A 25410-nucleotide genomic window follows, 5' to 3' on the forward strand; every position below is an offset into this window, starting at 1 on the left:
GCTTCCACAGGAGGCAAGTTGCGGACTAGGATTAGAACCCGGGCCCTCTGACTCCCATGCTGTCTCTACTAGGCCACCCTGTTCCTCACATACTTTATAATACACAGGGGGAGTCCACAAGAACTGATAATTTACAAAAATTAGCATCAGAAGACGGAACACCACTACAGTTCATACTTATGGGATTAGCAAGGCCTATCTGAATGTCTAAACCGGTGTGGCCCACTGGATACAGCATAGGGACCGTCTCTATATGTTGCCGACTTGTACTTCCCAAGCGCTTAGCACAGTGCTCTGCACACAGTAAGCGCTCAATATGACTGACTGAATGAATGAGTTGCCCTGGGAGTCAGAGGGCCTGGGTTCTAATCCTGGTTTCTCCGAATCAAGTTGAACCATTCAGTAATTGTGGAGCTTTCCTGGGACTAGTCAATGTACCGTGGAGAGGCAAAGAGGAGGAGAGGAAGCTGATGGCCATTCCAAAGTCACAGTCTCCAAGCAAAAGCCTACTAGTAATGATAATTGTTGTGTTTGTGAAGTTCTTGCTCTGTGCTAAACCTTGGTGTAGGTCTAAAGAAAGGATGCAGTCGGTCCCCTGACCCACTGAAGCTCACAGTCTGAGGAGGGAGAACAGGTATTGAATCCCATCATACGGATGAGGGCATTTAGTGGTATTTCACAAGTGCTTACTCTGTGCCTAGCACTGTACCGAAGTGCATTAAAGGAATTGAGGTTGAGAGACATTAGGTAGTCCGTCCAAGGTCACACAGCAGCCACACGATCAGGATCCGCTGTTGGGTTGGACTAGAGAGAGTGAAAGGAAATGTGTGTATAAGCCATTAATGGGACAGAATTCCCCTGGGCGGGTTTTTGGTCCTGGATCTTAGGGCCCGAATTTCACCCGTCATCACCAAATGAAGCGACCGACACCTTTGTCACTTCAGTGCTGTGTATGTGGTTCTCGTCCAGTAGCTACCGTTGATGCCGAGGTAGGGAAGGGGCTCAAGGGTTATTGAAAACAAAATTTAGTGAATAGAAAATGACTCTCTAATGACTCTCTGTTTCAAGCCCCCTCAGGCGGCAACGTATTTATTGTGAGCTCCATGTGTGCAGGGGACCCTGTTCAACCCGATCACCTCACGTCTACACTAGCACTGCTATGATGATTGGTGCACAGCGAATGCTTCAAAGATGTCGGTTATCACTAGGGACTGGGAAAGGTTCAAGAAAAGCAATGACATGGACCCTGGCCACAATCCCCAATTTTCAGATGAGGGAACTGAACCCAGAGAAGTGAAGTGACTTGTTCAAGGTCACACAGCAGGTACCTGGCAGAGGTGGGATTAATACCCCAGGCCTCTGACTCACAGGCTTGGTTTCTTTTCACTGGACCACACCGCTCCTTACTCTGTTTTATTAGGAGTCTTAAGTAGGAGGCGTTGCAAACTCATCTTCCAACCACCTAATTACTTTTTAATTTTATTCTCAAAATGTTCTGCTAATCACGTTGGCTCTGAAATGACCAGTGATGGAAAGCAGATTGGTTTATAAGAAAAGGATAGGCAATCAGCTAACCACTGTAATTAATATTGCTAGATTAAGTACTTTAGAGTCCTCATGTTTCTTGGAGTTGGTGTATTTGAAGCTGAACTGTTCAGTCAGAATGATTTTTTGGCTTCCATCTACATCAGAATTTTGCCCAGATGCATTCCAGAAATGTAATTGAGCTGGCAGGTCGTTTTCCGTCCATCTTCGTCATCATGTTTGCGAAACCTAAACAGAAGATGACATTCATTTTGACTTCCAGTAACACCACCCCCAAAAATGTCTTTCGCTTGTACAGAATTGAGGGCTTAGTCTGGAGAGGCCTCTTGGATGAGGAAAGAAAGACAGGTAAAGAAGACATCAAGGCCACAAAGAGACCATGATCCACACTTAGGTTTTCTGGAACTTGTCTGGGTTTCCCACTGTAGCTGGCTTTTGGGGCCTGGGAGAAGGTAATCTTGGCAAGAATGTGTCCTTAGCAAGTCAGGATCAAAATTATTCAATCACTCCCTCAAGGGTATTGATATTGCACTTTGTGTATAGGGCACTGAGTGTTTAGGAGAGTGAAACCCAGCAGGGTTGGTAGATACAAGGCCTTGCTGAGAGCTCACCTCCTCCAGGAGGCCTTCCCAGACTGAGCCCCTTCCTTCCTCTCCCCCTCGTCCCTCTCTCCATCCCCCCATCTTACCTCCTTCCCTTCCCCACAGCACCTGTATATATGTATATATGTTTGTACATATTTATCACTCTATTTTATTTGTACATATCTATTCTATTCATTTTATTTTGTTGGTATGTTTGGTTTTGTTCTCTGTCTCCCCCTTTTAGACTGTGAGCCCACTGTTGGGTAGGGACTGTCTCTATATGTTGCCAATTTGTACTTCCCAAGTGCTTAGTACAGTGCTCTGCACATAGTAAGCGCTCAATAAATACGATTGATGATGATGATGATGATGATGATCTAAACCTTAGGCTACCCCTGCACTCCACTCCATTATCCAATGGCTCCTGAAATCTCATCCTGCTGTGGAAGCCACAATTAATGCTAAACATTCCAATCTTATCCACCCCCCCACATCTAGTATTTCCATACCACTGCTAGCCTCGGCCCTCGAGTACCCGATGTATGATTTATTCAGCCATTTTCATCCTGATACGTTTCCTATTTTCCTAATATATCCTTTATATCGTCATTCTTTCTCCTACTCCCTTTCTCTGTATATATTTTCCATCTGTCTCCACCTCACTAGCAGCCCTCAGTGAGGTTGTCAAGTCCTGGAGATTAGCGATCACCTGTCTTGTTTCTGTGTATTCGCCTCATTACTCCCCATTCCTCTCTTCCTCCCTTCAAAGCCCTACTGAGAGTTTACCTCCTCCAGGAGGCCTTCCCAGACTGAGCCCCCTTTTTCCTCTCCCCCTCCCCCCCCCGCCCTACCTCCTTCCCCTCCCCACAGCACCTGTACGTATGTTTGTACAGATTTATTACTCTATTTTACTTGTACATATCTACTCTTCTATTTATTCTGTTAATGATGTGCATCTAGCTGTATTTCTATTTATTCTGATGACTTGACACCTGTCCACATGTTTTGGTTTGTTTTCTGTCTTCCCCTTCTGGACTGTGAGCCCGTTGTTGGGTAGGGACCGTCTAGCGCTTAGTACAGTGCTCTGCACAGAGTAAGCGCTCAATAAGAATGAATGAATAAATTAGCTCATTTTCCCTGTTCCTTCATCATGCTACTATCATAATCCATCCGGGGAAGACCCATCTGCACATTTTGAAAGACTAGTATCTCATTTTCCCCAGGATCTTTTGTTGTTTATCTCATTTTCCCTAGGATCTTTTGTTGTTCTCACTTCTTCGACTTGAACGATCCATGCGCACCAGAAATGAGATCGATTTTAATACAAGTGTGTCTCTCAACATGAATGACAATCTAGAACCTCACTACCTTAGTGATCTGCAGTTTGTTGGATCTAGAACCTCAATGATCTAGAACTTCAATGATCCAAACAATGATCTAGAACCTCAATGTTAGCCTCTCGGTCTGATCTAGAACCTCAATGATCTAGAACCTCAATAATCTAGAACCATCTAGAACCTCAATGTTAGCCTCTCGGTCTGATCTAGAACCTCAATGATCTAGAACCTCAATGATCTAGAACCTCAATGATCTAGAACCTCAATGTTAGCCTCTCGGTCCGATCTAGAACCTCAATAATCTAGAACCTCAATGATCTAGAACCTCAATGTTAGCCTCTCGGTATGATCTAGAACCTCAATGATCTAGAACCTCAATGATCTAGAACCTCAATAATCTAGAACCTCAATGATCTAGAACCTCAATGTTAGCCTCTCGGTCTGACCTAGAACCTCAATGATCTAGAACCTCAATGATCTAGAACCTCAATGTTAGGCTCTCGGTCTGATCTAGAACCTCAATGATCTAGAACCTCAATAATCTAGAACCTTAATGTTAGGCTCTCGGTCTGATCTAGAACCTCAATGATCTAGAACCTCAATGTTGGCATCCCAGTCTGATCTAGAACCTCAATGATCTAGAACCTCAATGTCAGCCTTTCGGTCTGATCTAGAACCTCAATGATCTGATCTAGAACCTCAATGATCTAGAACCTCAATGTTAGCCTCTCGGTCTGATCTAGAACCTCGATAATCTAGAACCTCAATGATCTAGAACCTCAATGATCTAGAACCTCAATGATCTAGAACCTCAATGTTAGCCTCTCGATCTGATCTAGAACCTCAATGATCTAGAACCTCAAAATTAGCCTCTCGGCCTGATCTAGAACCTCAATGATCTAGAACCTCAATAATCTAGAACCTCAATGATCTAGAACCTCAATGATCTAGAGCCTCAATGTTAGCCTCTCGGTCTGATCTAGAACCTCAGTGACCACTAGATCGCTAGATCACTGAGGTTCTAGATCAGACCGAGAGGCTAACATTGAGGCTCTAGATCATTGAGGTTCTAGATCATTGAGGTTCTAGATTATTGAGGTTCTAGATCGGACCGAGAGGCTAACATTGAGGTTCTAGATCATTGAGGTTCTAGATCATTGAGGTTCTAGATCATTGAGGTTCTAGATCATTGAGGTTCTAGATCAGACCGAGAGCCTAACATTGAGGTTCTAGATCATTGAGGTTCTAGATCAGACCGAGAGCCTAACATTGAGGTTCTAGATTATTGAGGTTCTAGATCATTGAGGTTCTAGATCAGACCAAGAGGCTGACATTGAGGTTCTAGATCATTGAGGTTCTAGATCATTGAGGTTCTAGATCAGACCGAGATCAGACCGAGAGCCTAACATTGAGGTTCTAGATCATTGAGGTTCTAGATTATTGAGGTTCTAGATCATTGAGGTTCTAGATCATTGAGGTTCTAGATCAGACCGAGAGCCTAACATTGAGGTTCTAGATAATTGAGGTTCTAGATCAGACCGAGAGGCTAACATTGAGGTTCTAGATCATTGAGGTTCTAGATTATTGAGGTTCTAGATCATTGAGGTTCTAGATCGGACCGAGAGGCTAACATTGAGGTTCTAGATCATTGAGGTTCTAGATTATTGAGGTTCTAGATTATTGAGGTTCTAGATCATTGAGGTTCTAGATCAGACCGAGAGCCTAACATTGAGGTTCTAGATCATTGAGGTTCTAGATTATTGAGGTTCTAGATCATTGAGGTTCTAGATCAGACCGAGAGCCTAACATTGAGGTTCTAGATCATTGAGGTTCTAGATCAGACCGAGAGGCTAACATTGAGGTTCTAGATCATTGAGGTTCTAGATCATTGAGGTTCTAGATCATTGAGGTTCTAGATCAGACCGAGAGCCTAACATTGAGGTTCTAGATTATTGAGGTTCTAGATCATTGAGGTTCTAGATCAGACCGAGAACCTAACATTGAGGTTCTAGATAATTGAGGTTCTAGATCAGACCGAGAGGCTAACATTGAGGTTCTAGATCATTGAGGTTCTAGATTATTGAGGTTCTAGATCATTGAGGTTCTAGATCGGACCGAGAGGCTAACATTGAGGTTCTAGATCATTGAGGTTCTAGATCATTGAGGTTCTAGATCAGACCGAGAGGCTAACATTGAGGTTCTAGATCATTGAGGTTCTAGATCATTGAGGTTCTAGATTATTGAGGTTCTAGATCATTGAGGTTCTAGATCAGACCGAGAGGCTAACATTGAGGTTCTAGATCATTGAGGTTCTAGATCATTGAGGTTCTAGATTATTGAGGTTCTGGATTATTGAGGTTCTAGATCATTGAGCTTCTAGATCATTGAGGTTCTAGATCAGACCGAGAGCCTAACATTGAGGTTCTAGATTATTGAGGTTCTAGATCATTGAGGTTCTAGATCATTGAGGTTCTAGATCGGACCGAGAGGCTAACATTGAGGTTCTAGATCGTTGAGGTTCTAGATCATTGGGGTTCTAGATCAGACCGAGAGGCTAACATTGAGGTTCTAGATCATTGAGGTTCTAGATCATTGAGGTTCTAGATTATTGAGGTTCTAGATCATTGAGGTTCTAGATCAGACCGAGAGGCTAACATTGAGGTTCTAGATCATTGAGGTTCTAGATCATTGAGGTTCTAGATTATTGAGGTTCTGGATTATTGAGGTTCTAGATCATTGAGCTTCTAGATCATTGAGGTTCTAGATCAGACCGAGAGCCTAACATTGAGGTTCTAGATTATTGAGGTTCTAGATCATTGAGGTTCTAGATCAGACCGAGAGCCTAACATTGAGGTTCTAGATCATTGAGGTTCTAGATCATTGAGGTTCTAGATTATCGAGGTTCTAGATTATTGAGGTTCTAGATCATTGAGGTTCTAGATCATTGAGGTTCTAGATCATTGAGGTTCTAGATCATTGAGGTTCTAGATCAGACCGAGAGCCTAACATTGAGGTTCTAGATCATTGAGGTTCTAGATCAGACCGAGAGGCTAACATTGAGGTTCTAGATCATTGAGGTTCTAGATCATTGAGGTTCTAGATCATTGAGGTTCTAGATCAGACCGAGAGGCTAACATTGAGGTTCTAGATCATTGAGGTTCTAGATCATTGAGGTTCTAGATCATTGAGGTTCTAGATCATTGAGGTTCTAGATCAGACCGAGAGCCTAACATTGAGGTTCTAGATTATTGAGGTTCTAGATCATTGAGGTTCTAGATCAGACCGAGAGGCTAACATTGAGGTTCTAGATCATTGAGGTTCTAGATCATTGAGGTTCTAGATCATTGAGGTTCTAGATTATCGAGGTTCTAGATCAGACCGAGAGGCTAACATTGAGGTTCTAGATCATTGAGGTTCTAGATCAGATCATTGAGGTTCTAGATCAGACCGAGAGGCTGACATTGAGGTTCTAGATCATTGAGGTTCTAGATCAGACTGGGATGCCAACATTGAGGTTCTAGATCATTGAGGTTCTAGATCAGACCGAGAGGCTAACATTGAGGTTCTAGATCATTGAGGTTCTAGATCAGACCGAGAGGCTAACATTGAGGTTCTAGATCATTGAGGTTCTAGATCATTGAGGTTCTAGATCATTGAGGTTCTAGATCAGACCGAGAGGCTAACATTGAGGTTCTAGATCATTGAGGTTCTAGATCAGACCGAGAGGCTAACATTGAGGTTCTAGATCATTGAGGTTCTAGATCATTGAGGTTCTAGATCAGACCGAGAGGCTAACATTGAGGTTCTAGATCATTGAGGTTCTAGATCATTGAGGTTCTAGATCACACCGAGAGCCTAACATTGAGGTTCTAGATTATCGAGGTTCTAGATTATTGAGGTTCTAGATCAGACCGAGAGGCTGACATTGAGGTTCTAGATTATTGAGGTTCTAGATCAGACTGGGATGCCAACATTGAGGTTCTAGATCATTGAGGTTCTAGATCATTGAGGTTCTAGATTATCGAGGTTCTAGATCAGACCAAGAGGCTAACATTGAGGTTCTAGATTTTTGAGGTTCTAGATCATTGAGGTTCTAGATCATTGAGGTTCTAGATCAGACCGAGAGGCTAACATTGAGGTTCTAGATCATTGAGGTTCTAGATCATTGAGGTTCTAGATCATTGAGGTTCTAGATTATCGAGGTTCTAGATCAGACCGAGAGGCTAACATTGAGGTTCTAGATTATTGAGGTTCTAGATCATCGAGGTTCTAGATCATTGAGGTTCTAGATCAGACCGAGAGGCTAACATTGAGATTCTAGCTCATTGAGGTTCTAGATCCAACAAACTGCATATCATTAAAGTTCTACATTGCGGTTCACGTTCTAGAACCAACAAACTGCAGCTCATTGAGGTTCTAAGGTTCTAGATCATGGCGGTTCTAGATCAGATCAAGAAACTGTCATTGGGGTTCTATATCGTTGAGGTTCTAGCACGGTGAGAGTGTTTTGGGGTTCTATGTCAGAGAGTGGAAGAGGAATGGCATGTGCTTCATAATTGGCACACGTCAAAATTGACATGCTTGTTGGGAATGGAACATATGTCAAAAAAAGATGTACGTGCCAGATAGTGGCACACGTCAGAGATGGCAGATGTGTCAAAATGTCACACATTTCAGAAATGGGATGTTTGCCAGAAATGGCTCGAACCAAAAGTGTCATGTTTGTCGGAAATGACACACGCATCAGAAATGGCACAAAGTGAAAGAAAGTGTCACAATGGCTGCAGCACATACCAGAAATGACACGCTTGTCCTAAATGACATGTGCCTGAAATGACATGGTGTCAGCCAGTGTGTCTGCATGCACGCCAGAAATGCCACAGGATGCAGCTTGTGTCAGAAATGGCTCACGTATGAGAAATGGCCCATGTGCCGGAAAAGACGTGCGTCAAAAATGACACCCACGATGGACAGCACACAGGTATCAGAAATGGCACGTGTTTCAATACTGACACATCTGAACCACAGGAGATGACACAGGTGTGGGTGATGAAGAGGCCCCCTCTGTAGGAAGCAATAGTGGAGAACCAGGTTTCAGTCATGGCAAGGTGGAGTAATTAGGACAGGAACAGGTCAAGGATGAAGGGAAGCTTCCCCATGATGGAGCTGTGGGGAGCAGGGAACGGGGAGTGTAGGGCATGGCAGGGAGAGACACAATCAATCAATCAATCAATCAACCATATTTATTGAGCACTTACTGTGTGCAGAGCACTGTACTAAGCGCTTGGGAAGTACAAGTTGGCAACATATAGAGACAGTCCCTACCCAACAGTGGGCTCACACACACACAGAGTAGAGGATAAAGGCTAGGTTTCAGGCTTGAGAGACGAGAATACTGATGGCTAGGTTTCAGGCTTGAGAGATGACAATAGTGATGGTGGGTCTATGTAACCGACCTGATTACTTTATCCTTCCATAGTGCTACACAGCTAAAACTTCGTTTATGGCCTGAGGAATTCCATTTAAAAGACAATAAACTGGGTTATCTGTTTCTTTCCAAAGCAACATGGCTCATACAGTCACAAATCCCAAGAGGGGTTGATTACTGCCTTGTCTCTGAACAATAGTTCACACTCTCGGGGTGTGTGGCGGAAATTAGAGGAGAAAGAAATCACAGAGAAGAAAATGTGATCCTGTCCTACCTCTTTCCTCTGAGAAGCTGGCACCAGCCGAAATGTCGGTGTACATTTCCGGTGGTTACATGATGAGAGAGAGTCCAACTGGGAGGTTTTACCTTGCCCGATTTTGTCTGCAGATGGCTTGGTACTCCTTACCTCGATTGATTTTAGGTTCTCACCATATGGGGTAGTTGCTTTCTTACAATATTTTTTTTTTCCTTTTCCAGGATGCGGATGTCAGCAGGGACTCTGGAGCCAGCCAAAACAAGCTAGCTTATCCTGTCAGAAGAAAAGAGACTCAGCTGGATATTAAAAGTAAAATAAATAAATCAAGTCCCACTATTTTCATAAAGTTAGCTATCACTCAGCAATAATAATAATAATAATAATAATAATAATAACGATGGCATTTGTTAAGCGCTTACTATGTGCAGAGCACTGTTCTAAGCGCTGGGGGGCGGGACAAGGAGATCAAGTTGCCCCATGTGGGGCTCACAATCTTAATCCCCATTTTACAGATGAGGTAACTGAGGCTCAGAGAAGTTAAGTGACTTGCCCAAGGTCACACAGCAGTCATGTGGTGGAGTCGGGATTCAAGCCCATGACCTCTGACTCCAAAGCCCGGGCTCTTTCCACTGAGCCACGCTGCTTCTCTGAAAGAAAGAAAGAAGAAGAAAGAAAGAAAAAGAAAGAAAGAAAGAAAGAAAGAAAGAGAGAAAGAAAGAAAGAAAGAAAGAAAGAAAGAAAGAGAGAAAGAAAGAAAGAAAGAAAGAAAGAAAGAAAGAAAAAAGGAAAAAAAAGAAAGAAAAAAGAAAAAAAAGGAAAGAAAGAAAAAGAAAAAAGGAAAAAAAAAGAAAGAAAGAAAAAGAAAGAAAGAAAGAAAGAAAGAAAGAAAGAAAGAAAGAAAGAGAGAAAGAAAGAAAGAAAGAAAGAAAAAGAAAGAAAGAAAGAAAGAAAGAAAGAAAGAAAAAAAAGAAAGAAAAAAGAAAAAAAGGAAAGAAAAAGAAAAAAGGAAAAAAAAGAAAGAAAAAGAAAGAAAGAAAGAAAGAGAGAAAGAAAGAAAGAAAGAAAGAAGAGCATGGTCATGATATATTTGTGCATTAAGTAAATGGAACTCTATTTTCTGCTCCAATTTTTTTTGTCATGAAGCTAAATAAATTGGCAAACGTCATTAGCTGGCCACTGTGAGGCCTCAAAAGTTTCTCTAGATGCACTAGTATTGAGCATAATAATAACAATTATAATTATTATGGTATTTGTTAAGCGCTTACTATGTGCAAAGCACTGTTCTAAGCACTGGGGGGTATACAAGGTGATCAGGTTGTCCCATGGGGGGCTCACAGTCTTAATCCCCATTTTACAGATGAGGTAACTGAGGCACAGAGAAGTTAAGTTTTGAACTTAAGTTAAGAAGATTTGCCCAAAGTCACACAGCTGACAATTGGCGAAGCTGGGATTTGAACCCATGACCTCCGTCTCCAAAGCCCGGGCTCTTTCCATTGAGCCACGCTGCTTCTCGAAGGAGCCTGGAAGGAGGCACAGACACAATAGTACCAAAAAGGAATGAAGTCCATTGATAGAGCAGGGGCCGGAATCAGACACACCTGGGTTCTTATTACAGCTCAGCCACTTGTCTGTTGTGTGACATCGAGTAACTCACTTAACTTTTCTTGTGCCTCCATTACCTCATTTGTAAAATGGGCTTTTCTTGTGCCTCCATGACTCATCTGTAAAATGGGGAATAAGACTGTGAATCCGTGTTCAACCTGATTAGCTGGTGACTACCCTGGTGCTTAAAACAGTGCCTGGCACATGGTAAATGCTAAACAAATACCCCAAGATCAAAAAGCCATTTGTTTTTACTATGACATGGACAAGGAACTGTCCATTTGTGATATTAGACCACATACTCACTGGAGGCAGGAAAGGTGCACCAACTCTGCCCTAAATATCATCAATTGAGGAGTGAGAGTTAAGGAAAAAAGTGTCACAATCGATCATATTTATTGAGCGCTTACTGTGTGCAGAGCACTGTACTAAGCGCTTGGGAAGTACAAGTTGGCAACATAAAGAGACAGTCCCTACCCAACAGTGGGCTCACAGTCTAGAAGGGGGAGACAGAGAACAAAACCAAACATATTAACAAAATAAAATAGAATAGATATGTACAAGTAAAATAGAGTAATAAATAATAAAGTAATAAAGTAACAGACTTTACACGTTACAAGCTAAACATAACCAAGTAAATTGGGACTTCAATACCTATTCTCCCTCCTACTTAGGTCATGAACCCCATGAGAGAGAGGACTGAGTCAGAGTTAACTTGAATCTAACCCTGCAGTCAGTGGTGGTCATATGCTAACTGCTTGATATCATGAAAGACTCAAGCCGTGAGGCTGTTTAGGAGAAGAGAATGTGGTATTTTAAGCGTGTTCCAACATTTAGGACACCAATACGTAATTAGATGGCCCATGGAAGAAGTGTCATTTGGATTATTTCCAACAGACTTTAAAAAGGACACGGAAATATTACTTTAAGAACACCTCAGTGCTCAGAGTGAGGAAAGCATCTGTCAAAATAGATGCAGTACTCAACCACCTAAAGCCTCTGGAAAATCTATCCCTCAAGATTGTCTTCGGGATTTGAGTCGACATCCTGAACATTGATTTTTCTCATGTTGTTTAAGCACAGTCCTGCTATCAATCCTAAGGTACCCATAAAGACACTTACTTGGAAGTGGGTGATCGTTGGTAAATGCTAAGGATGAAATCCCCACAATAAAGTAAGATAGGCTCAGCAGGCTACTGGCCTCGTGGGGTGAAGATGATCAGAGTCTAACAACAGCAGGTCAATATTCTCATGTAACCTCACCAATGCAACCGCAAGTCATCAGCATTTCGGCTTCAAAGCCAACGGGGACGTCTGACAACGCAAGCCTGGTTGGGTCGGAAGGCTCCAGTTCCCGAAGATACACCATGCTCACGCTTGTGGCCGTGGAAAGGGATTGTTCCTTAAAGCAGAGTGTAACTCACACATCCAAGAGGAATGGGGTGACTGCTGAAGTACTGAATAAAGCTGATTTCCCTTCCCCAGCTTGCTATGCATTTCTATTACAATCGTTTTATTCATTCGTCCGTTCAATCGTATTTATTGAGCGCTTACTGTGTGCAGAGATATTCTTGAAAATTGTTCTGGGAAATAGGCCAATACACTCAGTCAATAAAACTTGAGTACGGAACTATGTACTGTGGGAAGGAAATGTGTCTACCAAATAGTAAGCACTCAATAGGATTGATTACTCATTGCAAGGGAGAGTTGTAATGAAGAGATGAAATAATTATAACTCCCCCACCTGCAACTTCTGGTTATTTGGAAAGACAAACAGACCTGACAAGTTAAAAAAAAGGCACATGAAGGTAGGCATCAACACCACGACAACAAAGACCTGTTTGTGCTGAGGAATACCCACCCATAGGGAAAGTGTTCTCAGAGGACTTTGAGATACAAAAAGGCTGTTTTTTGAAGAAGCCAGTGAGGATGCGGAAAAAAGCAGTAAGTTGAAGGTGAGGTTCAATAATTGCCTCCAGATACTTTTCCTCAGAGAGATCTGGGAAACCCCCTGGTTCTGTCCCTGGCCGATTGCCCCATAAGCTACTTCAACTTCCCTTTAGGATTCCTTCAGCGAGGCAGTCACTACCTGCAGGATCAGACAGCTGGAATAAAAAAACATGGCCAGAGACAACATAACCCCGACCTAAGACAGTAACTTTGGGTAGGAACTTCAATTGGACTGGTCTAGATGGTAAACTCCTGGTGGGCACACAACTTATCTGTCAAATGCTGCATTGCACCTCCATCCTCCCCACAGTGCTTAGTACAGTGCTCTACACTTAGTACTCTATAAATATGCGGGATTGAGAAAGGCGTGAGGGTTCCTCAGGCCAGGTGGATTCCGCCATGAATCTCTGCAAGCACAGGACAAACATACCACTGGTGTTCTCAAAGAACTCCAGCCCTGGCAGGAATTTCACCATCTGGTATGTTGCTCTGATCCTCTTGCCACCTCCTTGCCCATTCTGTGTGCATCTCAACACTGCATTGAAAATAAAAGATAAAAATAAAAGATAAAGATTAAAAAAAAAAACTAAACAGATACAGAATTCCCCAAATCATCAGCTTCATCTTTGTCATTAAAATCGTTTCAGAAAAAGATGAAAAAATCCTGGAAAGGATCTAAAACAAAAAAGCAACAGAGCCGATCATATTGCTGAAATAAGGCAGAAGTCTAAGTGGACAGGGGCAGGTTTGTAGAATGGGTACAGGTTGCTAACCCAATTCCCCTTCTGTTACGCTGATTGTGCTCTCCGGGATTTATCAGACGCATTGTCCTCACTGGAATATGCTTGATCTTCTCTCATCAGCTTTAAATCAGACATATTTTCATTGTTAAAGTTTCATTACTAGTGGTACAAAGTGCTGAAGGCCGGCCTGAAGCCAGCAGTTGAATTGGTGCTATAGGTGGCAAGAATTTTTGTGATTTTAAATCACCAGAACCCACAGAATAATAATGTGCCTGGGGAAAATGGCCTGACAAGATTGGATTAGCATACTATTAATTACACAAGTTGTTTAACCAATCTATTCTCCTTCACTTACACTTTTAGCAGATATGTTTTGCTAAGTGAAAAGGAGCTTCACAAAATGTCACTCTACTTCCAGCTAATTCCAGTTCAGCCATTCTTGACCTCAAGAGACTCACCTATGATGTTTTCAGCTTTAAGTTAACCGTCTTTGCAAAATGATCGTTACCTCATCTGTAAAATGGGAGTTAAGACTGTGAGCCCTATATGGGACAGGGACTGTGTCCAACCTGATTAATTTCTAACTACCCCAATGCTAAGTACAGCGCGTGACACATACTAAATGCTTAACAAATACTAAAATTAAAAAAAAAACACCACAATAGAATTAGTTAAAGTGAACTTCGTATTTCCCCATGCCTCAGAGAATCGAGAAGGAAGTTATTTAGTCCCTGGGAGAAATTGAGCTTCATACATGCAAAGTGCACGATCATGTTTCACTGAATTGTTAGACATTTTTCGAGTCTTGACAGTCACATTCACTAGAGGTTAGTCTTTTTAAATTGAGAGTGACTTTTACAAGAATCCAATTAAGGACAAACCTAGAAGTTAATGTATATGTAATTCACTTCTTACAACAATCACTACTGAAGTGTAGCTATAATATAGGCTACGAATTTGGCAGCCAGTCAAGTACCTGAACTAACAAACCAAATCAACTGAAAGCTATAGGAAGTCACCCCGATGGCTTCTTTCCTCTTTTTGGTATTCCACTGAACTTACGGAACATTGTATCTGCTAAATGGTGAATTGTACTTTCTCCAAGTACTTAGTATGGGGCTCAATAAGTACCACTGATTGATTAATGAAATTTCATACATGAACATCAAGTGACAAGATGAGTCAAGGAATGGAGTCAGCAATGTCAATCCATAGCTGCTTGTTTTTGCGAGCCATGGAGAAAAACTGAAACAGACACTATATTTCATCTTGCAGAAAGACATAGTGGGAGCTTTCTATTAACTCTTGGAACTCTTCCAATTGTTTAGTACAGTGCTGGGTTAACAGTAGCATCTCAACAGAAACTATTAATTCAGTGAGTGACCCGTTAAATGTGACAGGCAGTAAAAGATTTCAATCGCTACCAAAGAGGTAAATATCAACTGCCACTCACATTTTTCTCTAGCTGACAAGGAAGAAGTTGAAAGAGATCAAGGCTAGAGTCAGTTGACTTCATTACATTTGGGCTCCTCTTGAAGAGACAGATTTCCCACTAGGTTGAACATGGATCAGAAAGCGCAAAGGCTTTTAAGCATCAGGAGGGCTTTGTTCACATTCCTTTAATTGAGGTACAATTAGTTACTGTAAACAGATAGTACAAGTGCACTAGAACCTTATTTTCACAGCAGGTGAAAATGTTTTTTAAAAAATTATGAAAGTGTCCTGCCATTCCTAAAATTTCGGCATAGTGTTAATATGTGCCTGTTTTCCACGTTCTGTTTAGAGCCCGAGTGGATGGGATGTTTATAACTTACGTAAAGATAAATGATCTTACGTCCTGTTTATAGCTGGTCTTTTTAGGCTCATGAAATTAGGTAGATGAGTACAACGCAAGGATCCGAATTTGGGAAAGTTTAGAGACATTTCTAGATACTGACTCCCAGCCCTGGGGTCTTTCTATAAGGCCGCGTTGCTTCTCTGAGGCCCTGGAAAAACCTGGGAACCCCAGCTCCATCCAGGCCGAGGCATTCCAAGATTCCCTGGGCATCGTGCAGTGCTCTGCGGGATACGATGACCAGAAATAGTGGTCAGAAGCAGCCTGCCCTACTGAGTACCGGGAATCGGAGGACCTGGATTCTAGTCCGGGCTCCATCCCCTGTCTGCTGGGTAGCCTCAGTAAGTCACTTCGCTTCTCCAGGCCTTAGTTCCCACAGCTGTAAAATGGGAATTAAGACTGTGAGCCTCATATGAGACTGGGACTGTGTCCCACCCATTGCTTAGTACAGTGTTGGCACATAGTAAGCGCTTCACAAAGACCATTAAAAAGACAAAACTAAACAAAAGAAAGCAAGCAACAACACAGAGGAGGGCCAGTGTGGGATGAATTCCATTCTAAGAAGCCTCAGGAAGCTGCAAGATGGCTAAGTAGGAAGTTTTCAGGACTGGGAGTCAGAATCAATCAACTGTATTTATTGAGTGCTTACTGTGTGCAGAGCACTGTACTAAGCGCTTGGGAAGTACCAGTTGGCAACATATAGAGACAGTCCCTACCCAATAGTGGGCTCACAGTCTAAAGACCTGGTTCGAGCTCCACCATGCTCCTGCTGTGTTACCCTGGGCAAGTCACTGCTCTGGGCCTCTGTCTGCTTAGGGTAACTAAATACCTCCACGCTGTAAGTTCCTTGTGGGAAGGGATCATGCCCACCAATTCTACTTTACCAAACACTCTGCAGATCTTTACGCACAGTAAGTGTGCCATGGAAAGAGTAGTATGGCCTAGTGGACAGAGGAAGGATCTGGGAATTGGAGGACCTGAGTTCTAATCCCAGTCCTGCCACTTGCCTGCTGTATGAATTTGGGCAAATTAACACTGCTGTGATTCAGTTTCCTCCCCTGGAAAATGGGATTCAATACCTGATCTTTCTCCTACTTAAACTGTGACACTCCTGTGGGGCAGGGCCCACCATGTATGACTTTCTCGTATTTGTTAAGCGCTTACTATGTGCCAAGCACTGAATCTGTCCTATTGCTTACCACCGTTTCTAGGCACCCAGTAGATGCTTAATGAATAGCACAATTATTGTGTTTTCCTTTCTTTGTGCTCAAATTTATTTTTTGACCAAGATTTTGCAGAAATTATACTGAACTAGGCATCTCATACTGTAAGATGTTACTCAGATTTTGAAAAAAATAAATTATAGTTTTCATTAATACTTAGAAAAGCAATGTGATATAGTGGCAAGAGCATGGTTCTGGGAATCAGGACCTGGGTCCCATCCCAGCCCTGCCACTTGCCTGCTGTGTGACCCTGGGCAAGTCACTTAACTTCTCTGTGCCTCAGTTATCTCATCTGTAAAATGGAGATTAAGACTGTGAGCCCCAGGGGGGACAACGACGGTTTCTAACCTGACTTCCTACCCCAGAGCCTAGTAGAGTTGCACATAGTAAGCACTTAACCAGTTCCATTGAAAAAAACGCACCAAACTTCTAGAAAGCTTTCTTACATCACATCCTGTTAAACAGCTTCTGAAGGCCAGATATCATGAAAACTACTTAGTTTCTGGTCAAAGTGTACTGTCTCAGGCAGAGCAACGATCTGGTGTTCAGAGCACGTATTTTGTAGCTGAACAACAAAGCAATTATATAAAAATACGCAGATTACAAATAGTTTTCCATATTCCCCAGTTTCTGCCAAATTACGTGGGGCATGTCAAATTTCAATCCTTCTTGAAATCATGAATATATTATCACTCAGCTGCAAATACAGAAAAATGGGCCCTTCTCTATTAACTATAAAATACTGTAACTTCTACCGGATGATTCATTAGTTTAACTGCTGAAACTGCATTTCTGACATAAATGCGCCTGAAGCTTTAGTCGGGTCCTTTCCATTTTTCACTCACCTCTTTCCATCACCACTGTGCTAGGGAAAGTAGCTCACACCTCAGGTTGCATTTTCAGATATCACATGATAGGATAGAGAAATCATTAGGGAACACTGTCTATAAATTCTCTTTCTACTAGGCAGATATAACAATAGTATTTATTAAGCACCTACTGTGTGCAGAGCACTGGTCTGAGTGCTGGGAGAGACTACATTTGGAAATAATAATAACAAAATTTGTTAAGCGCTTACTATGTGCCAAGCACTGTTCTGAGTACTAGGGTAGATATAAGGTAATCGGGCTGTCCCACGTGGGGCTCACAGTCTTAATCCCCATTTTACAGATGAGTTAACTGAGAAGTAAAGTGGCTTGCCCAAGGTCACACAGCAGACAAGTGGCAGAGCCGGGATTAGAACCCACGTCCTTTGACTCCCAAACCCGTGCTCTCGCCACAGAGCTGCGCTGCTTCTCTCACTAGACATGGTACGCGTACCACGGGGGCTCACAATCCAAGAAGCAGCATAGCCTGGTGGATAGAGCATGGACCGGGAGTCAGAAAGTCATGGGTTCTAATCCTGGCTCTGCCACATCTCTGCTGTGTGACCTTGGGCGAGTCACTTCACTTCTCTGTGCCTGTTACCTCATTTGTAAAACGGGGATTGAGACTGTGAGTCCCACATGGGACAGGGACTGTGTCCAACCCAATTTGCTGGTATCCATCCTGGTGCTTAGTACATTGCCTGGCACACAGTAAGTGATTAACAAATACCACCATTATTATTAGTAGTAATAATAATTAGATATGGCTTTCACATCATCCAACCTTTACAAGCTGCCATCAATTCATTAAAATGGTTTCAGAAAGTTAACAGCACCTGCATATATGTTTGTATTTATTACTCTATTAATTTATTTATTTTACTTGTACATATTTATTCTATTTATTTTATTTTGTTAATATGTTTTGTTTTGTTGTCTGTCTCCCCCTTCTAGACTGTGAGCCCGCTGTAGGGCAGGGACCATCTCTATATGTTCCTAACTTGTACTTCCCAAGCGCTTAGTATAGTGCTCTGCACACAGTAAGCGCTCAATAAATACGATTGAATGAACGAATGAATGGAAAAGAAAAAAATCAGTTCGGGGCATTGAGGCACGTCTTCATCTCTGAACGTAATGAAAAGGAAAATATTTGTTAAGCACGTACTATGTGTCAAGTACTGTTCTAAGCAATGGGGCAGATACAAGCCAATTAGGTTGGACACAGTCCCTGTTCCACAATGGACTCCCAGTCTTAATCCCCATTTTACAGGTGAGATAACAAGCCCAGATAAGTGAAGTGACTTGCCTAAGGTCACACATCAAACAAGTGACAGCGCTGGGATTCGAACCCAGGTTCCCTGACTCCCAGGCACGGGGTCTTTCCATTACACCACCTTGCTTCTCCTGCTGTGCTGGCCATCACGCGAGGAACAGTATTCCGATTCACGCGTGCTTTTCCTTAGTCCCGTCTTCCCCTCTCCTTTCAGAAAGCACTTTACCTTCACTGACTGAGCCGATGATGTTTCAGACAGCCCGGTGGACTCGTCTGGGTCAAGATGGCCTTTTGGGTTCTTCAGGAGAGTGACTGCGAATCCATGCCAGTTCCCGACTGTTCACAGCCGTCGAGACAGCCGTTCAGACATCTGCTCACTGGTGGCAAATATCCCAGGCAATACTTTCCATTACTTTTAGTGAGTTTCTAGCTGCGGGCAAAGACAGGCTTGCAGCAGGATAATATGGCCTTTAGGGGTTCTCACTAGGACCCTACAGATAAACTTCTGCCAGCCCAGCTGGACCAACTTGAGTCAATATGGGGATGATTTTTTTTTTTTTGCAATAAGTCGCAAACAAAGTATGATGTTCCAGAAGAATATTACAGCAGCGTGGCCTAGCAGAAAGGGCACGGGCCTGGGTGTGAGAGAGCCTGGTTCTAATTCTGGCTCTCTCTGGTTAATAATAATAATAATGATGACATTTATTAAGTGCTTACTATGTGCAAAGCACTGCAGGCTGCCTGCTGTGGGTCTTTGGGAAAGTCCCTTAACTTCTCCCTGCCTCAGTTTCCTCATCTGTAAACTGGGGATTAAATTCTACTCCCTCCTAGTTAGACTGTCAGCCCCTTGTGGGACGACGACACATTGCCACAGAGTAAGTGCTTAACCGGTACCATTATTATCATTATCAGTACCATTATTATCATTATCATCATTATGATTACTATTTACAAATATCAGTAGTCAATATCAGTATTTTTTTGCAATAAGTCGCAAACAAAGTATGATGTTCCAGAAGAATATTACAGCAGCGTGGCCTAGCAGAAAGGGCACGGGCCTGGGTGTCAGAGAGCCTGGTTCTAATTCTGGCTCTCTCTGGTTAATAATAATAATAATGATGACATTTATTAAGTGCTTACTATGTGCAAAGCACTGCAGGCTGCCTGCTGTGGGTCTTTGGGAAAGTCCCTTAACTTCTCCCTGCCTCAGTTTCCTCATCTGTAAACTGGGGATTAAATTCTACTCCCTCCTAGTTAGACTGTCAGCCCCTTGTGGGACAACGACACATTGCCACAGAGTAAGTGCTTAACCGGTACCATTATTATCATTATCAGTACCATTATTATCATTATCATCATTATGATTACTATTTACAAATATCAGTAGTCAATATCAGTATTTTTTTGCAATAAGTCGCAAACAAAGTATGATGTTCCAGAAGAATATTACAGCAGCGTGGCCTAGCAGAAAGGGCACGGGCCTGGGTGTCAGAGAGCCTGGTTCTAATTCTGGCTCTCTCTGGTTAATAATAATAATAATAATAATGACATTTATTAAGCGCTTACTATGTGCAAAGCACTGCAGGCTGCCTGCTGTGGGTCTTTGGGAAAGTCCCTTAACTTCTCCGTGCCTCAGTTTCCTCCTCTGTAAACGGGATTAAATTCTACTCCCTCCTAGTTAGACTGTCAGCGCCTTGTGGGACGACGACACATTGCCACAGAGTAAGTGCTTAACCAGTACCATTATCACTATCAGTACCATTATTATCATTATCATCATTATGATTACTATTTACAAATATCAGAGGTAGTCAATAGCCAAATTGAGTGGCTCAGCGCTTCACAGAGTAACAGAAGTGTAAAATTCACCTCTACTTAGTTTTAGAAAGGTGCCAACCTGCTCTGCTTTCCCCAACATTCCCCTCCAAATTTGAGAAGCAGCTAGACCTAGGGGAGAGAACACGGTCACGGGAATTAGAAGGACCTGGGTTCTAATCCCACTTGTCTGCTGGGTGACCTTAGGCAAATCACAACTCCTCTGTGCCTCAGTTTCCTCATCTGTAAAATGGAGATTAAGACTTTGAGCTACATGCTGGACATGGACTATGTCCAACCTGATTAGCTTGCGCCTTTCCCAACAGTTGGATCAGTGCCTGGCACATAGTAAGCGCTTAATAAATACCATTATAAAAAGTAATGGGGGTGACTAGGATAGCTATATTATTAGGGAAGGCCATTTTTGTCTTAAAGAATTACATATCGAGCCTTCTTGGGCCATCCCCAAAACTGCTCACATTTATTTATTCATTTAATGCTATTTATTGAGTGCTTACTGTGTGCAGAGCACTGTACTAAATGCTTGTTGAAATACAGAGCCTTAGAGGTCTTCTAGTTCTGCCTCCTGCCTCCAGGCAGTTTAATAAATAACTCATCCATGAGACAGAGACATACATTGACAGACTCTCTGATCTTTTATCTACCCTTTTTGTTCAAAAATGTATTTAATAAAAATAATAATAATAATAACAACAATAGAAGTATTTGATAAGCACTCGCTATGTGCCAGGCACTGTACTAAGCGCTCGGGTAGATACAAGATAATAAGGTTGGACGCAGTCCACGTCCCACATGGAGCTTAGTCTTAATACCCAGTTTACAGACGAGGGAACGGAGGTACAGAGAATTGAAGGGACTTGTCCGGTGTCAGCATTAGAACCCGTGACCTGTTTGCTGCCACTGACTCTCTCACGAAATGCAGTAGTAGCACCCAAAGCCACCTGTTCCCGCCACTTAATGTAATGGTAGCACCCAAGGCCATCTCTTCTTCCACCTAATTTAGTGATAGAACCCAAGGCCATCTCCTTCTCCATCTAATGCTGTGGTAACAATCTGGACCATTTCTTCCCCCAACTACTGTAGTGGGAGCAACCCAGGCATCTTTCCCCTCCACCACCTTCATTCATTCAATCGTCTTTATTTAGTGCTTATTGTGTGCAAAGCACTGTACTAAGTGCTTGGGAATTACGATACAACAATAAAAAGACACATTCCCTGTCCACAATGAGCTTTCAGTCCGGGAAGGGGAGGGGAACGGGGCATCTCTTCCCCAGCCTACTGAATCTCCATTCTACATCTGAGGGAACAGAAAAGATAAGTGAAGTGGTTTGCCCAAGGATCCACAGCAGGCAAGTGGCAAAGATGAGATAAGAACCCAGGTCCTCTGACTCCAGGGCCTGTGATCCTTCCCCTAGGCCACATGGCTTTGCAAGATGAAAAGCGGGATGCGAGAAAGGAGGGATGAAGGAGAAAAAAAATGGATGTTAGGAGACAATATCAGGGATTGAAACAAGAGCTGAAATGATTACCAAAGAATTTGTGCTTTAATTAGGTTTTTGTCTTCTAATATAATTAATGTGGCATATATTCATGTCTTCATTGTTTTTCTAAATATTGAATAATAGCAGCCATTCTTTGCAAAACAAAGATAATGGATTAATTCACGATTACAGTAATTTGATTATTTAGCATCCTGAAATTAATCCTAATTATTGTTGACTACTACTTTAAATGATAGCTATACTGGGACTGTTGTTTGAATACTAATATTTGCTATACTCATTGTTAAGCACAGTAATTTTTTTTTTTTTTTTTTTTTTTTTTTACAGATTACTGAGCTGACTGGATTTTGGAAAAAAAAATGAATGAACAAAAGCAGTGATTTTGCTCTGAAATAACTGAGGGGTTCCTCAAAAACGTTAACTAAAATCCTTGCTCTTTCCATGATTGTGAAAAAAATCATTCATTCAATAGTATTTATTGAGCGCTTACTGTGTGCAAAGCACTAACAATAAACAGACACATTCCCTGCCCACACTGAGCATACTTTCTAGATGGGGAGGCAGACATTAATATAAATACATGAATTACAAAAGTAACGAGTCAGGGAGATACAGACCACCCCAAAATAGGGGGAGCCAAGGAACTGAATAGCAAGAGAGTGGTCTGGCGGGGCTGAAGACTCCAAATGGAGCTCAGAATCTGATAAACAATTGGTCTGGTTCTCCTGGGCAGTAGCTCCACTAATCAGAAGAGGCCATTTGTGGGGGTGACACCAAATGGAAGAGAGATATCTCCAAGTTATTTCTCGTAATTTGAGAAAAAGAAACAGGCCTGCACAACTCTGTGATGAGTGCAGAACTGTGAAGAGTCCTTATTGAGGCTGGAAACTCGTTATGGGCAGGGAATGCATCCGCTAATTCTGCTGTATTGTACTCTCCCAGGTGCTTAGTTCAGAGCGCTGCACATATTAAGTGCTCAGTAAGTACCACCGAGTGATTTGTTGATTGATCAAAGCAGAATCGGACCTACCATTCCTCTTTTCCAAATTGTGCATGCAGGCTCTCTAGCATACTTGTAAGATCAATCAATCGTATTTATTGAGCGCTTACTGTGTGCAGAGCACTGTACTTAGCGCTTGGGAAGTACAAATTGGCAACATAAAGAAACAGTCCCTACCCAACAGTGGGCTCACAGTCTAAAAGTAAGATGTCAGAACCTCTTAGTTTCTTCTTCTTATCAATAAATATAATAATTATAGTAATAATAATGGTATTTGTTAAGCATTTACTATGTGCCAGGTACTGCTCTAAGCACTGGGGCAGATGCAATCAAATCAGCTGGACACAGTCCCTGTCCCACATGGGGCTCCTCATCTAAATCCCCATTATACAGACGAGATAACTGAGGTACAGAGAAGTGAAGCGACTTGCCCTAGGTCATGGAGCAGAAACGTGGTGGAGCTGGGATTAGATCCCAGATCCTTCTGAATCCCAGTCTGCGCTCTATCCACTAGGTCACATTGCTTCTCATGCTGTTTTCCAACCCAGGGTCAGAGGAAAGAGAGAATGAAAATGGGGGAGTGGGAATTTGAAGATATTCAGTGAAGCTAGTATCTTGAGTCATTGTGCCCCCTCCGCCTTGGTTCTTCCCTTCCCTCCTTCCCTCTTGGTTGTCCCTCAGTGGTGAACTCTGGGATGAGCTTGGCAAAAACCAGCCAAATTTAGCCTTGGACACTCTCGAGAACATATTCCATTGAGAAAATGGGATTTTTGTCTATCGTATTGGGCCATTACACTAGTGCTGGAAAATGGAAGAGGCCCAAAGAGATTTGATACAGTGATGACACTGGGAAGGTTGCATAGCTTCTCTGTGCCTCAGTTACCTCATCTGTAAAATGGGGATAGCATATATTTCCTCCTTCCTACTTAGATCGGGAGCGAGCTCTGTGTGGGGCAGGAACTGTGTCTCACCTGGTTATCTTTTATCTCCTCAGCATTTAGAACAGTTCTTGATACATAGTTAGCCCTTAACAAACACCACAAATTGTATTACGGCTATTACTATTATTAGTGTCTCCAGGAAGGTGGACTAACTTTCAATTCCATAGATCTGTTTCTGTTCCAATAATAATAATAATAGCATGTTAAGCGCTTACTATGTGCAAAGCACTGTTCTAAGCGCTGGAACCAAGCAATTAGGAGGGCAAACAGATTATGTTTCTCTACTTGAAGACTTTGGAGGGGAAGAAATCATTTTCCATCCAGAAAACGACTGTGGACTTGTATCTAAATGTGCTCACTTTGAGAAAAACGGGCCATTAAGTGCTGTTTTGATGCCGGGAGAATCCTCTTTAGAGGGTCCTCTCTTGCTAGGTAGTCACGTCACCTGAAGAATTTATTTGAATTTGTTTGAGTCCGTTGTGATTGCATCAATTGAGCATTTGTTTTGCCTTTCACTCCATTTGCCTCAAGGATCAGACTAGAGTCCTGGGGACCGCAGCGTGGAAGCCGTGAGGTTTAAACAGTACACGGGGGCTTCAGTGACAAGTGAAACTCTTAATTTTTAGGATTGTGAATTGCCCTTGGAGAACTGAAAATCAAACCCTTCAGGCCACGGTCACTGGCATCCAAGCCTCGTGTTCTGCCAATGCAATGAAACCTCACGGGCTGCTCCCACGTGTCTCCAGTTCCAAATACAGGCCATTGCCACGATGACTCTGGCCTTAGAGCTGGAGGCTGAAATCAATTATATAACTTCTAATTGATGGAATTCATCATTATAATGAAGAGGAAGCAGCACGGATAAAGTGGACAGAGCACGGGCCCGGGAATCAGAAGGTCATGGGTTCTAATTCCGGCTCTGCCACTTGTCCGATGTGTGACCTTGAGCAGGTCACTTCACTTCTCCGGGCTTCACTTACCTCATCATAAAATGGGGATCGAGACTGTGAACCCCATGTGGGACAGGGACTTTGTCCAACCCAATTTGCTTGGATCAACCTCAGTGCTTAGTACAGGGCCTGTCACAGAGTAAATCCTTAACCGATACCTTAGTTATTATTATTACTAACACAGGCAGAGGAGAATACCTTAATCTGTCTGGAAATGCAGATACACAATCAACTATGAGGGTTTTTTTTAATAGTATTTGTTAAGTGTTTACTCTGAGCCAAGAACTATACTAAGGACTGGGCTAGAGGTAAGAAAATTGAGTTGGACACAGTCCATGTCGCATAGAACTCAGTCTTAATCCCCATTTTACAGATGAGGGAACTGAGGCACCGAACAGTGAAATTACTTACCCAAGTTCACACGGAAGACAGGTGGAGCAGCCAGAATTAAAACCCGGGTCCTTTGGAATTCCAGGTCCTACTCTGGCCTACTCCAGCCCTTTAGCAAGACTGCTTCTCAATATGATAATGTTGAGAATA

The 25410-nt window shown here is 42.5% G+C and overlaps 1 long non-coding RNA gene across 3 annotated transcripts in view; it reads right to left on the reverse strand.

Moving 5' to 3' along the window:
• Positions 1-1466: 1466 nt before the first annotated feature.
• Positions 1467-25410, reverse strand: part of LOC119929943 — a 437264-nt gene continuing 413320 nt past the window's right edge. The window contains exons 6-8 of one of the 3 annotated variants that reach the window (XR_005451602.1): positions 13133-13237; positions 9301-9423; positions 1467-1773 (exon numbers count right to left, since the gene is read on the reverse strand). This is a non-coding gene — a long non-coding RNA (uncharacterized LOC119929943). Of the gene's footprint in view, positions 1774-9168; positions 9424-12664; positions 12842-13132; positions 13238-25410 lie in introns of those variants that run through there. The other 2 variants (XR_005451601.1, XR_005451603.1) reach the window with 2 other exon arrangements.

This window comes from Tachyglossus aculeatus, chromosome 6, assembly GCF_015852505.1.
Source record: "Tachyglossus aculeatus isolate mTacAcu1 chromosome 6, mTacAcu1.pri, whole genome shotgun sequence".
Lineage (NCBI taxonomy): Eukaryota > Metazoa > Chordata > Mammalia > Monotremata > Tachyglossidae > Tachyglossus > Tachyglossus aculeatus.